This window comes from Homalodisca vitripennis, chromosome 3 (assembly GCF_021130785.1).
Source record: "Homalodisca vitripennis isolate AUS2020 chromosome 3, UT_GWSS_2.1, whole genome shotgun sequence".
NCBI classification, from domain to species: Eukaryota; Metazoa; Arthropoda; class Insecta; order Hemiptera; family Cicadellidae; genus Homalodisca; species Homalodisca vitripennis.
The window spans coordinates 144,231,201-144,243,895 of record NC_060209.1 but is presented as its reverse complement, the minus strand read 5'-3'; the positions used below and the strand labels follow the sequence as shown (position 1 = coordinate 144,243,895).

Below are 12,695 nucleotides of genomic sequence, written 5' to 3'. Positions count from 1 at the left end.
AAGAAGGAACTGTTATAATACGCGAGTAAAATTTAACCATGTGGACAAAATACAACAGTCCGAATTATATCAAGTTAAGTGTAAAGGCTTCTGTTTCGAAAATCGATTAATTTGCGATACACTAAGTTGTAAAACCAACCAATGGATGATTACGTAAATGGATTACAAAGATTTAGTTAGATATTTGTCAAAATCATGATAGTACATCTTAGTTTTATATACGGCTCTAAGCACACGTCAAAACAAACATCTGACAACACAAAGAGAACTAAATAACTTACATGGTGTCTAATGTAAAAAAGAAACTTACACAATGCCAATAGGTTTCTTCTACACTGAAAATATTACGAAGGCACTTTTATCCAATTAATCACTACACGACAATTAGAACAGAAATTAGGGGCAATCACAGAGTCCGCTGATGTTGAACAAATTACGCTCCTATCTCGACGACTGCAACCGACAGACTAGACTGGCGAGTGGACTGGCGGACTGACTCGCAGGCACGAGGCACTACATTCTGAGGGGCTGCGTTACGAGCGGAGGGGATCGCGATCGCCGTCTACCTTTTCAGCAGGTTGGTAACAATATGTGATTTGTCAAACAGTCGGCATGAGTATATCTGGGTAGATGCCAGATCTGATCATAGCAACTATGCCTCGTTTAATACATCAATTTATTTACGATACTAATAGATTGAGTTATGCGGGAGGGAGGGTAGATAAAAATACTGGGAGTTCTGGAATGCTTCCGGGGAGATAATAGGGTACGGAAGTCCTCCTCGGAAAATTTCTGCCTTAAAAACTGTTTTAAGGCACGTAAACTTGGTTTATGTGATAATTAATTATGTTAATATTCTCCCAATACTGAAAGGTTTTCAGATTTTAATGCCTTTATTTTAACCACTGAAAACCAATTTTGTTTATTACAGATATGCGTGTTAATTACTTTCTTCAAATATTCAGGATAAACATTTTTTTTTCATTTTAACACTTTTTAAGTGAAAATACAAATCTTATGTATGAGAAATTCATTTTAAAACTAATGTGGTTGAGGAAAAAAATCAAAATTCTACGTATTGTTCCAGAAATGTTCAAATATTTATGATCTAATATCATCGTGTTAACCACTTTAAAACTGATATGGACAAGAAAATTTTAGAACCTGTTAATTATTTAAAGTATAACGTTCAAGAACAAATTCAATTTTTTACTGTACTCCAAGAGATCTTGTGAATTTAAGTGAAGCCTAATTTAAGTGCCTATTACATCAATAGGCAACAAACAAATCATAAATATTACAAATGTAAAAATTTACAGATATAATCACTGAAGAAAGGGAAAAGTAAAAATGAGTTTTTGTAATGTAATAAACATTACTTTAACAGATTAATACTTTTATCGCATGCCAAGAAGAAAAACATCTGTTGCTGGTATTTTTTTCATTAACAACATTTGGAACCCATAAAATGTTTGAATTTTAGTATAATTCTTGTGTGCCTACAACATATATTTTCCATTTATTCTAAAAAAATAATTAATTGGAGACCGTATGATAGGTTGACACTCTTGTTTCTCAATTGAACTATTGTATCTTATAAACAAAGTTTTATAAGAGATTCCAAACATTCTATTCCTAACAATGTATCCAGGGGGAGTGGGTTTAAACATAAACCCATCAACTCACATTTCTTAGGGTTTATATCTAAGTCTACTGCTGCCTATGTATTTTCACTAAGGTGACGTTAATAATTAAAACATGCTTGATGAAATGATTAGTTTGATACAAAGTCTTAGAAGATTAATATTTGTTTGTTTTTTTTTTAAAAAAAAGGAGGAGCCCACCCTTTTTAGCCTTTTATAACTGTCATGTGGACTTCTAACCTATGTGAATATCTTATCAATAAAGTATAGAGAGAGTCTTACAGTAGAAAGTACTGATAAAATCACCAAGAGCACAGACAGGATTTGGACCTATGCTATCTGTAACTAAGATCCAAAATCTGATATATTGGAATGTTAAACCATCTCCAGTGGTACTATTACACTCTGTAATAGAAATAAAATTAGTTGTATTTATTGTGCGGTAAATATACTTTGTAAAATTAAGGAAAACTATCCAAACAATAACAAAATTATATTCATGGGGAGGTTGACACTAAATACGAAGGAAAGCAACTTCTCTGATTGTTTATTAATTATATTTTAATTCCAATGTGTATTTTTATATTTTAGGACCTTATAGAACATACTCGCCTTCGGCTCGCTGGGGGCTACGCCCCCAGGCCCCCAAAGTAAACGCTTGCAAATTCGGGGATAAGCGGAATTCGGTGACTGGTTAAGTCCGGACATTAAGTAAATGACAAGGGATTTAAAAATTGACCTTTTTCATAGATTTTTTTCCGGATTCGTAAAAACTTTTGACTTTGAGGGCATTTTGCGGTTAAACCGTTAGAGATACGACAAAAAGTGACTGGACCTTTCTTGTTGGAAATTTAATTTTGTCTTTCGATTGTGCCCTCAGATCTGATCTACGACCTATGGTTTAGCCAGAAATGAGCTCGGGAGAAAAGTCTGCACGGGTCAGCTATCTTGAATTGTTTAGTATAAACATAATAAAAACCGACCTCAAGGCAGTATTTTAAGTCGAACAGGGGGTTTAATATCACCAGGAGACTATCTAGTCAAGGCGAGAAATTCCCTGGGTGGGTGATTAATGTTAAGGAGGTTAAGACAAGAGGGGGTTTAATTTCGTCAGGATATTGTCTGGTCATATGAACAAATTCCCAGGGGGGGTTAACGTTACCGGGGGATAAGTCTCCAGGGGGTTATCTGGTCATACCAGGATCTTCCCAGGGGGGGGGGGTTAAGAGATTTGGTGACTGGTAAAATTCGGACATGAGGTCATGGCAGGAAATTCCCTGGGGGGGTTTAATGTTACCAGGGGGGTTAACACATCAGGGGGTTGAATGTACAGGAGGTTATCAGGTCATACCAGGAAATCCCCGGGGGGGGGGGGTTAATATTACCGGGGGTTAATGACACACTTGGGCCTTTTTTAGAGGGTATTGTGTCTGTGAACATAATAAATATTCCTCTGTCCCTATCTACTATTGACGCTTAGCTAACGCTCAGCCAACTCCCGAAGTCACTGAACCTTTTCTGTAGATCACGTGATTTCCTAAATCCCGTTTAAAATTTGTTTTGAGTTACGACCAACCGTTTTAGCCGCTATCAAGCCCGGAATGTAAATTTTTAGGCGAAAATGTCCAATATTTTCACTTAATCGCGTTTTGCGGTCAAACTAAGGGAAATATAGTAAAAAGTCACTGGACCTTTTTTGTAGGTCATCTTATTTCCTAAATAAAACGTTGGTCTTATTTTGACCTCCGACCAATGGTTTCGCCGCTATCGACCCCAAAAACAAAAGTTTCGCGTAAAAGTTACAACAAAATTGTACATAATCACGTTTTTTTCGGCCAAACCAATCGAGATAGGACAAAAGATTACTGGACCTTTTCTGTAGATCGCGCAATTTGCTAATTTGATGGGTCAATCAGATTTGAGCTACGACCAACGGTTCGGCCGCTATCGGGCTTGAAACATTATTTTTATCGAAAAAATCTCTGGAATTTCAAATGTTCGAGCGTTTTGTCGCTTAACCATGGAAGATAGAGCAAAAAGTCATTAGACCTTTTTTGTAGTTCACTTCATTCCTGACCATGAATTTTCCGTCAGATCCGAGCTAGCTCAAACGGTTCGCCCGCTATCGGGCTTACAAAAAATGCCTGCAGGGGTGAAGAATGCGCGATTTTTTGGGAATTTTTTTGAGGGGTTGAAAATGAAAAATTCTCACTTTTCGGGATTTTCCTGGTGGTTACACGTGGAAAGCTATCTGTGTACCAAATTTCAAGTCTCTAACTCATCTGGAAGTAGGTTAGAATTAGTATACGTGAGTCAGTCAGTCAGTTACACATGCGGTTGTATATATATTAGATTTTGTTTTTATTGAAGAAATGACTATTATACGGTACAACTGTAACATCAATTAAAGCTCATTCTTAGCGTGAAATCACCAATTAAGAGAAAAATCTATGATTTATTGGCAAGTTTAATTTCTGCCAATGATTTTCTAAATTTCAACATTATCATGTTCTTTAGAGATGTAATACAAATTTGGAGGATTATTTTTTGAACTAAAACTATACCTTTATTTATCAATAACGTTATTTATTGGCGTTTAGAACATTAGCACAGAATAAGACATGGTTCGCCTTATTCGTGGTTTTCAATAGTAACAACCAACACTATTTTGGTACATACAATCATATATATATATATATATATATATATATATATATATATATATATGTGTGTGTGTGTGTGTGTGTGTGTGTGTGTGTGTGTGTTATACATAATATATCATATTATGTATTGTGTGTATGTACATACAGTACATGTATGTACTATAATATATTTATGTTTATGTACTTGATTGTCGCACCGTTCATCAGTTATATTACATTACACATTGTAATGTTATTTAGTTTGTACTGCATAAATTTGCATTATGTAAATTATTACAATTTTGTAAATGGTGTGAAACATTAAAATTATGAAATAAAACAATGGAAAGGCAGTCACAGACTGACATACAGAAGTGACTACTTCTTATAACCGGTTCTGAATACATATCTTGAAAAAATACATTTCCTAATTATTAAATGGCTATTTTTATTATTTTAAAATAAAATGAAACACTAAATTCCTTTCACATAAAAAAGTGTTAAATTTTCTATTAATTTTTTACATACTTCTGTCATATTTTTCACATTTCATATATTACAATGATCTTAATATTAAAGTATTCTCATTACATTATAAACATGAAATTTTGGGTTTATGATAACTTAAATAAGAAATAAAACTTCTGGAATATAATCTTGCTTATTGTACTTGTGTTTTTATCGTTTGACATTGTTAAATTTAATTTATCTTTTAAAAAGTAAATTAATGGTTTTGACGTTATATCATTAAAGTTTGTATTAAAATATATTTTTCGTAATTAATTTTTTAAGTAAATGTAAGAAAAGACCCAATGTAATTGAGTAAAGGTTATAATTATTATAATCAACAGAAAGACTAATTTTCTACCAGAATAAAATTACACTACAACTTTATTAATTATTATAAAAGACCTAATCAATTTTATTTTATTCTTCTTTTAAATTCCGTCAGGACGTTAATCAACTTTACGTTGGATTAATTAATAAATAAATAAGTAGTTCATAGATTTATTCACACTAGTCCATATCTTTTAGTCTCTTTGCATTGATTGTTTGGTTTTGGAAGTTCTTTAGCGTGTTAAAGTCAACATAACTACTTAATAGCAGAGTATGAACTGATTTTGTACATTTTGACAACTTTTAAATTGAGCTTAAGTAACGTAACCTGGAAAAATCCAAAAACAAGTAAAGTCTGCAGAAGGAGGAATACAATACGACAATACGATATTTCTGATAATGTTTACGTCAATAATAATATGAGTAAATTGATCGAACAGTTAGAAAACAAATTATTATAAAACACTATTAGATTAGAGAAGTGTTTCGTTATTTCCCTTTTCATATAATGTTATGTTATTGTGCTTTATATATCCCTTTTAATATACCCTAATAGATTTTTCATTAACGTCAAATTTTGTTAGTTCAGATCAGATGTTAATATAACGGTTTGTTTATATTTCTATAAAGCTGTTATTCTACTTTGAAAGCATGTGGAAAACATAAACATGTATGACAAAAGTTATTCCCCGTGCAAAACATACATTTATAGTCCGCCAAAAAAGTCACTTCAAAAAATTAGGTGATTGTTCCGTTATTGCATGACTTACCGCTCATGTGCAAAATGATTTGTTGATTCGTTCTGGCAGAAGACGGAACTTTTAGTACCGTTGTCAGATAAGTGAAAAAAATCGTTGCGTATGTTTTGCTTGGTGCAGCCAAATTTAAAATATTTCATATCAGCCGCCTTCCGTAAAAATGTCTTGTCATGTCACGTTGCGTTCTAGCCAGTGTGCGGCAGGCATAAACAAATTCCTTGTAGACAAAAACTTCAACAAATAGGACAAATCTGAAAATTTATAAGTTAACAATATTTTAACTTGAATGAAACTTGACGAATGTGCAGTAAAAAGTATTTTGATTTTACCCATATACTTGAAGTATTTTTGATTTCCGTGTTTTCTCCACGAAAATTGTGTTGTAGTAAAGCAGTGTTCTTCAACCTTATCTTAATAAAGGGCCAAATTTTTATTAACGGTGGACTTAAGGGCCGCATTGATCTAAGTACTATATATATTTATATATAGTATAAACATATATGAACATTTTGTGCCAGATTAAAAGAAATAACATGATTTTGTTCAAGCTTATATTTGTTGAAAATCACAGTAAATATCAATATTGAAACATATAACATGTTACAAAGCTCAAAATCAAACTAAAAACATCAAATGGTGATCTTTCATTTCAATGAGAAACTTGACATACTTTCTTTTTCACTATTTTGTCAACATTGGCAATGTTGGATGAAGCAATTAGAAGAGGGTTCTCTAGATGAGTTTCAGAAATGCTGTTCCTCAATTTTGACTTCACGTTCTTCATTTTGCAAAATAGCTGCTCACAGATTAAGTGCTACCAAAAAGAGATGCTGTGGGCAGAGCATGAGATCTAATTGCTGGGAATTTATCTCCTTCAACATGCCATGAATAAAACTCCAAAAGTCCAACATTTTTAAATTTCTCCTTTAAATTGCTATTGCACTGAAACTCGATAAGATCCATTTGTATGTTTCCGGGATGGTCTTCCACATCCACATTAAATGGAGCACAAAATAGATTCATCATTTTTTATTTTTCTTGAAATCTTCAAACCTGTTGCTAAAATCAGAGCTTAGAACAGATAGTGTTTCACTGTACTTTTCCTGGTTTTGATATCGACACCAAATCCTCAAGTGGTGTCGATGACTACTCAACAAAGATGGTGAAACACCTCAAACATGAATTAACAGCCCCCCCTGGCAGGCATAATAAATAAATCCTTTCAAAATGGTCACTTTCCCTCAGACCTCAAAATAAGCAAAGTATACCCTCTGCACAAAAAAGGAGAAACAACAGAAACCCAAAACTATAGACCGATCTCTTTGATATCGACATTCTCCAAAATAATCGAAAAAATAGCACTGAGAAGACTTATGAGCCACCTCAACCACCAACATCTTGTAACAGAAAGCCAACACGGATTTTTAAGAGGTAGGTCAACGACCTCTGCCATAGTGAGCCTGGTAGAGTTTCTTGTAGAACAAATTGACAAAGGAAATTTTGTCACAGCTGTATTTCTAGACTACAGCAAGGCCTTCGACTGCCTAGGGCATGAATTAATCTCAGAAAAACTAGAAGGCCTTGGAGTAAGACATTTGTCAAAAAGCTGGTTCATAAGTTACCTGAAAGGGCGAACGCAGGTCACAGAATTGCAACAAACCAAGAACCGTGTCACGAGCAAGCACCGCTCCAACCCATTGCCAGTGACACGTGGTGTGCCCCAAGGATCCGTCCTGGGACCAGTCTTATTCATACTGCTGACAAACGATTTTGCTAGCTATATTCAGAACCCGAATACAATGACAGTAATGTACGCAGACGATACAACGATACTGCTCAAAAACACCAGTGCAAATAATCTTTACACAGACACAGCAACCGCTCTGAATAAAGCATTTCAATACTGTAAAGCAAATGACCTAGCAGTAAACCCCTCCAAGACATCCCAGATGAATTTCAGCAGGAAGAGAGAAGAAATTCTTGAGACCCCAGGCGTACTGATGGAAAGACATATGAAATTTCTCGGGCTAACCTTGGATGATAAGCTTTCCTGGAATCACCACGTAGACAGCATGTGCACGAAGATCAGCTCAGGTATTTACGTTGTGCGAAGGATCAAACAAATTGGTGGCCCTCAAGCAGCAAAAATAGCATATTATGCACTAATAGAAGCCCATATCAGATATGGCCTCATTATATGGGGAGGAACATCAGCTACTAATGTCAACCGAATACTTATCCTTCAAAAAAAAGCAATAAGGGCTCTTGCAGACCTTGGGTCGCGGGAGTCCTGCCGAAAAGCATTCGAAACACTAGGAATAATGACTGTGGTGGCTCTCTACATACAGGAAGTCATACTGCACGTCGACAGAACCAATGTCCCTACAGGAAGAGACCTCCACTCCTATGATACCCGGCATGAGTCACAATGCATCCTGCCAATACATCGCACATCCCTTAAGGAGAAAACACCAACATATGCTGGCCGAAGACTGAAAAACCTGCTCCTGCCAACCCTGGGAAGCCTGACAGGACTGGAGCTGAAGAAGGAACTTAAGAGGTGGCTGCTTGAGAGACCTGTCTACACTCTTCAAGAATTTATAGAAAACATCAACTGCATCAGGACAAAATGAACATTTGAAGCAGAATATTAAGCCTTTAGTTCGAATCACTAATTTTGTACCTTGACTCTATCACATGTCTTGATGATATTGTAATAAAGAATGATGGATTGATTGGAATGCTCTTTTTTTCTGCATCTGTCTGGTTAATCACATTCCAGATGGCTTTTTGCTTGTTTTCTGAATTTTTAACATAGTTTGATGTGGTTTCTTTCCTTGTCTAAGGTCATAGTCCTTCTTTGCTTGAGCTGTAAACACCTTGTCAGCCAATTCCCCACCTTGGGCCTCGTTTTCCAATAACTGAATGTAGATATTTTTAGTATTGCATGCTTCTTGATCTATTGTATTTTTGAAACTAAATCTTCTTTTTGGTCTAGGTTTTATCAGGATGTAGAATTCACTACCCAGTTAAGCATGTGATTAAAATTGTTATATGATTAGTCAACAGTCAAGTCAAAGCGTTATAAACAGTTTGCCATGATTAATCCTTCAGGACTTGTTTTAGATTAATAAGGTTTGTCTGAGAGAAACGTCTTCTTGTTGAGATTGGGAGTACTTTATTTTGAGTTTCCACATTTAAATGGCAGATCTGGGCAGTGTGATCAGATAGGCCAGTTTCTAAGATTTCTGTCTTGATGTTGTCATTGTGAATGTTAGTGCATATAAAGTCAATAGAAGTTGAAGTGCTGTGTGTGACTCTGGTTTGTGGGAGGCGTAGTCTTTGAATGTTATGGCTAGCCAGCATGTTTATTAATTCTTTATTACCCATATTATCGGTTAAATCATCTACATTTATGACCTCCATAACAATAGTAGGATATATCCATGTTGGTACCATGTCCAATGTCTTGGATAGGGCGTCAAGGGCTATGTTTAGATTATTGTTTGGGTCTGTATACTCCTAAAACGTAGGTTTGAGTTTTACCAGAGTTAATGCAGATCATGGAGAGTTCACAGACTTTTTTAATTGTGTTATCTGTAACCTATACTTTCAACTTTATTTTTCAAGGCTGTCATTCACGTGAATGGCCACACCACTTTTATGGTAACTTCTTTTGAGAAAACTCCTGCAAGTTTGTAGTTGTTAATTCTGGTACTAGTCAGTTCTTCACTTTGAAGACCGTGTTCTGTCAATAAAACTAAGCTGGGTTTGTTTGTTTCTAGTAAACCATTAAGTCTATTTGTCTTCCTTTGGAGGTGGTTTATGTTTTGGTGCAGGATTGTAAGCTGTCTGCAGGTTTTTAGTACCTAAGGGAATTTTTGAAGATATTTGTTTTGTAATGTTTCATTTTGGTTGACTGATCTAAAAAGTCTGCGGTAATTGGATTGTGTTAATAAAATCCAGTTGATTTATTAATATTCTTGTCAGTTTTCTAAATAATTTTTAATTGTTCCTATGTGTCTGTCAAAGAATTCTTCATATGTTCCCCATCTTCAAGCTACACTGCTGTGACTGGTGGCTTCATTGACCCCATTTTGTATTTTTTTAGGTCAAGTGAAAGTGGTTTATGAGTTTACATGGAAAATAAGTGTCAGGTTGATGGGCCTGCGCTTCTACCAAAATTTTATTTTCGTGGTTGGAAGTTAAATGATGCGTCTGTTTCGTTTCAAAGTGGTGTTGGTTCATGTATTTACTTTGACTTGTGAGTATAGCTCTTTAGCAGTTGTGGGAGCTTGTCTGGATTTAGCAACTTGCAGTGAGACGCTGAAATAATTTTTGAAGTGAAAACTTCTTTAGGCGCGTTGAGCGTTTTGGTAGAGGGTAAAATCCTCGGTTCGCGTCACCGACATGCTAATGATACTTACCTGCATGAAAAAGTCAGTCTCGCTGTGTTTTTTAACCGTAGACTTGGCCGCGGACTACTAACCTGCATGAAAAAGTCAGTCTCGCTGTGTTAAAACTGTCCCGGCGGAGTATGAAAACAGACTGCGAAAATCAGTGACCTTTACGGCTTCCTCTCGCGATTTAAAAGTGAAGCCAATGTCGTACAATTCTGTAAGATGCGTCAAATTAAAGCTCTTAATATTGGCAATCTATTGGTTACATTTTTAAATATTAAAAAAATTTCGAAATAATTTTGATTATTGTTTACATTTTACATAGCGTTTACAATGACAAGAAAAAAGTAGTAAGCGAGGATTTTTTTTATTTTTTGGTCAGACAAAATTTGTCAGCGAGAAAGTTGTGTGAAAATAGATGAATATTTTTTTTGTAATTTATCATTTTTTTATTGGAAGTTTAGTTTAGCCTGTAGTAGCGTATGAAGTGATGAGTGAACGTTTCTGCCGGAACTGTAGTTGGCGCATTGGCTCACTGATACCGTATTAACTCAATAAATTAGTTTATTGAGCAATAAAAATACCTTTACGAAAGAACCAAGTTAATTTAACTAATTTATTAGTTTTAAAAATATTGTGGGTTTAATTTTTATTGCAATTATATACTTTATCCGTAGCAATAACTGTATTATTTACAACGGTGTTCAACTCACTGTTGTTCACTCGGTGTTTACTCACTTATAAATGAATAATGAAAACAACGAATATATTTTTAAACATTTTTAATATTTGTACGAATATTTGTATTTAAAATTTAGCATTATTCATTTTAATTATGTTTTTAATATTTAACCTCTTCATCATGAAATGAGTATTATTACGGTATAAGATTTCTCTTACTAGCGTGGTAAAATAGATTTCTAGTTATTTGGTAATATTTTTTCGTGGATTTTAAAATTGGAAAATTAAAAACGCGTCACATTTACAATTACAGATGTACTGCTACTACAACGTATTGTTAATTACTCTCAACTTAATAATTCCGTTTTCACTTCTATCGGCAGTCCCACGACTGCTACTGTTTTTTTAAATTTTTTTTATAAAACTATATCTTTTCCTACTTTGAGACGTGGTAAGCTTTGGGTTTCTAGGTCTATGGACTGGACTGAGAGTCATCTTGAGACTTTGTTTTTCCCTCAGTTGGCCTGTAACATGACTGTGTGTTCCATACTGTCCAGAAAAGTTCTAATAGAATTAGCTCTTGCGACTTTAGTGAGGCACCTAATGATGTCTTTGGTAGTAAAACTGGGGGAGGGGAGGGGATATGCGGTTTGTATTTCTACGTTTTTGAGACATTTTAGAACATGATTGTTGGTTTCTTGGAGATTTGGTTTTGTTTTAAAGTGGTTAAGGATTATTTTTTTTCCAATTCTGAGATTTTCTTTACTTGTTCTTCTAATAAGAGGGAGTCTTATGTCATACTCTTTATAAAGATTTTGTAGCTCTTGTCCATGTTTTTTTCCTTCTCAGTCTGAGCTAAAGTTTCTTGGAATTTTTCTTTTAAAGCTTAAATTTTGTGCACATACTTATCTTCCATCTCGGTTTGATTTTCAATTTTTGCTTCCATTTCGACAAGTTTAGCTTGTAGGGCTGAATTTTGGATGTTTAACTCCTCAACCATTTTTTTTTCCAGTTAACAGTTTTCTGCTAGGAGAAGGTGACCGGCCTCAACTGCCAATGTTAGGGAAGTCTCGGGATCCGTTTCTTCTTGATTTGTTCTATTACTTATCCAGGTCCGAGATAGCTGTAGTGCTGTTTTCATTGTCTCTATTTTGGTATTTTATTAGGCTCTGTGTTTTTCAAGGAGGGTACTTTTGCTTCCCTTAGGGTCACAAAACTTGTTTCTGGCAGGGGGCTGCTATGAGTAATATTGCAGGGTGCTGAGTCCTTAAAGTGTTACATGTGCAGGCATTTATTTCATCCTTGGTCAGTTTTTTCAGACTTTTATCAGTTATATTAATGCAACCACCATGGTACCACTGTTTACAGACTACCCTGTTCAGAGTATTCCAGAATATTTTACCCCTATGCTGTTCACTAGGTCAATTTGTATCAAAATAAGAAAAGTAAGCTTTATAAAGATTATAAGAAATATGAGAAGTTTGAGTTGGTTGCCTTCAGTTCCAAAAGTCTGTCATTACTATACACTGTTAAAAGTCTGGTTGCGTTCCAAGATCTGCAGGCACTAATAGACGTTGTTAATCGTAGATCAGCTCAGTTCTGTTGGTAAATAATAATAGTAATCTGTAATTTAAGAGATTTGGCAGTTTTCTCTGTTCGGATGGTAAGATTGATTGTCAGAGCAAATAGAATAGTTAGGACATTTTTTTGGGTAGGCTTTGACAGGCTGTCTCT

The 12,695-nt window shown here is 34.8% G+C and overlaps 1 protein-coding gene across 1 annotated transcript in view; it reads right to left on the bottom strand.

Moving 5' to 3' along the window:
* Positions 1-493, bottom strand: part of LOC124357621 — a 75,584-nt gene extending 75,091 nt beyond the window's left edge. The window contains exon 1 of the mRNA XM_046809567.1: positions 311-493. The gene's annotated coding sequence lies outside the window, so the exon portion shown is untranslated. The remainder of the gene's footprint in view (positions 1-310) is intronic.
* Positions 494-12,695: the final 12,202 nt, after the last annotated feature.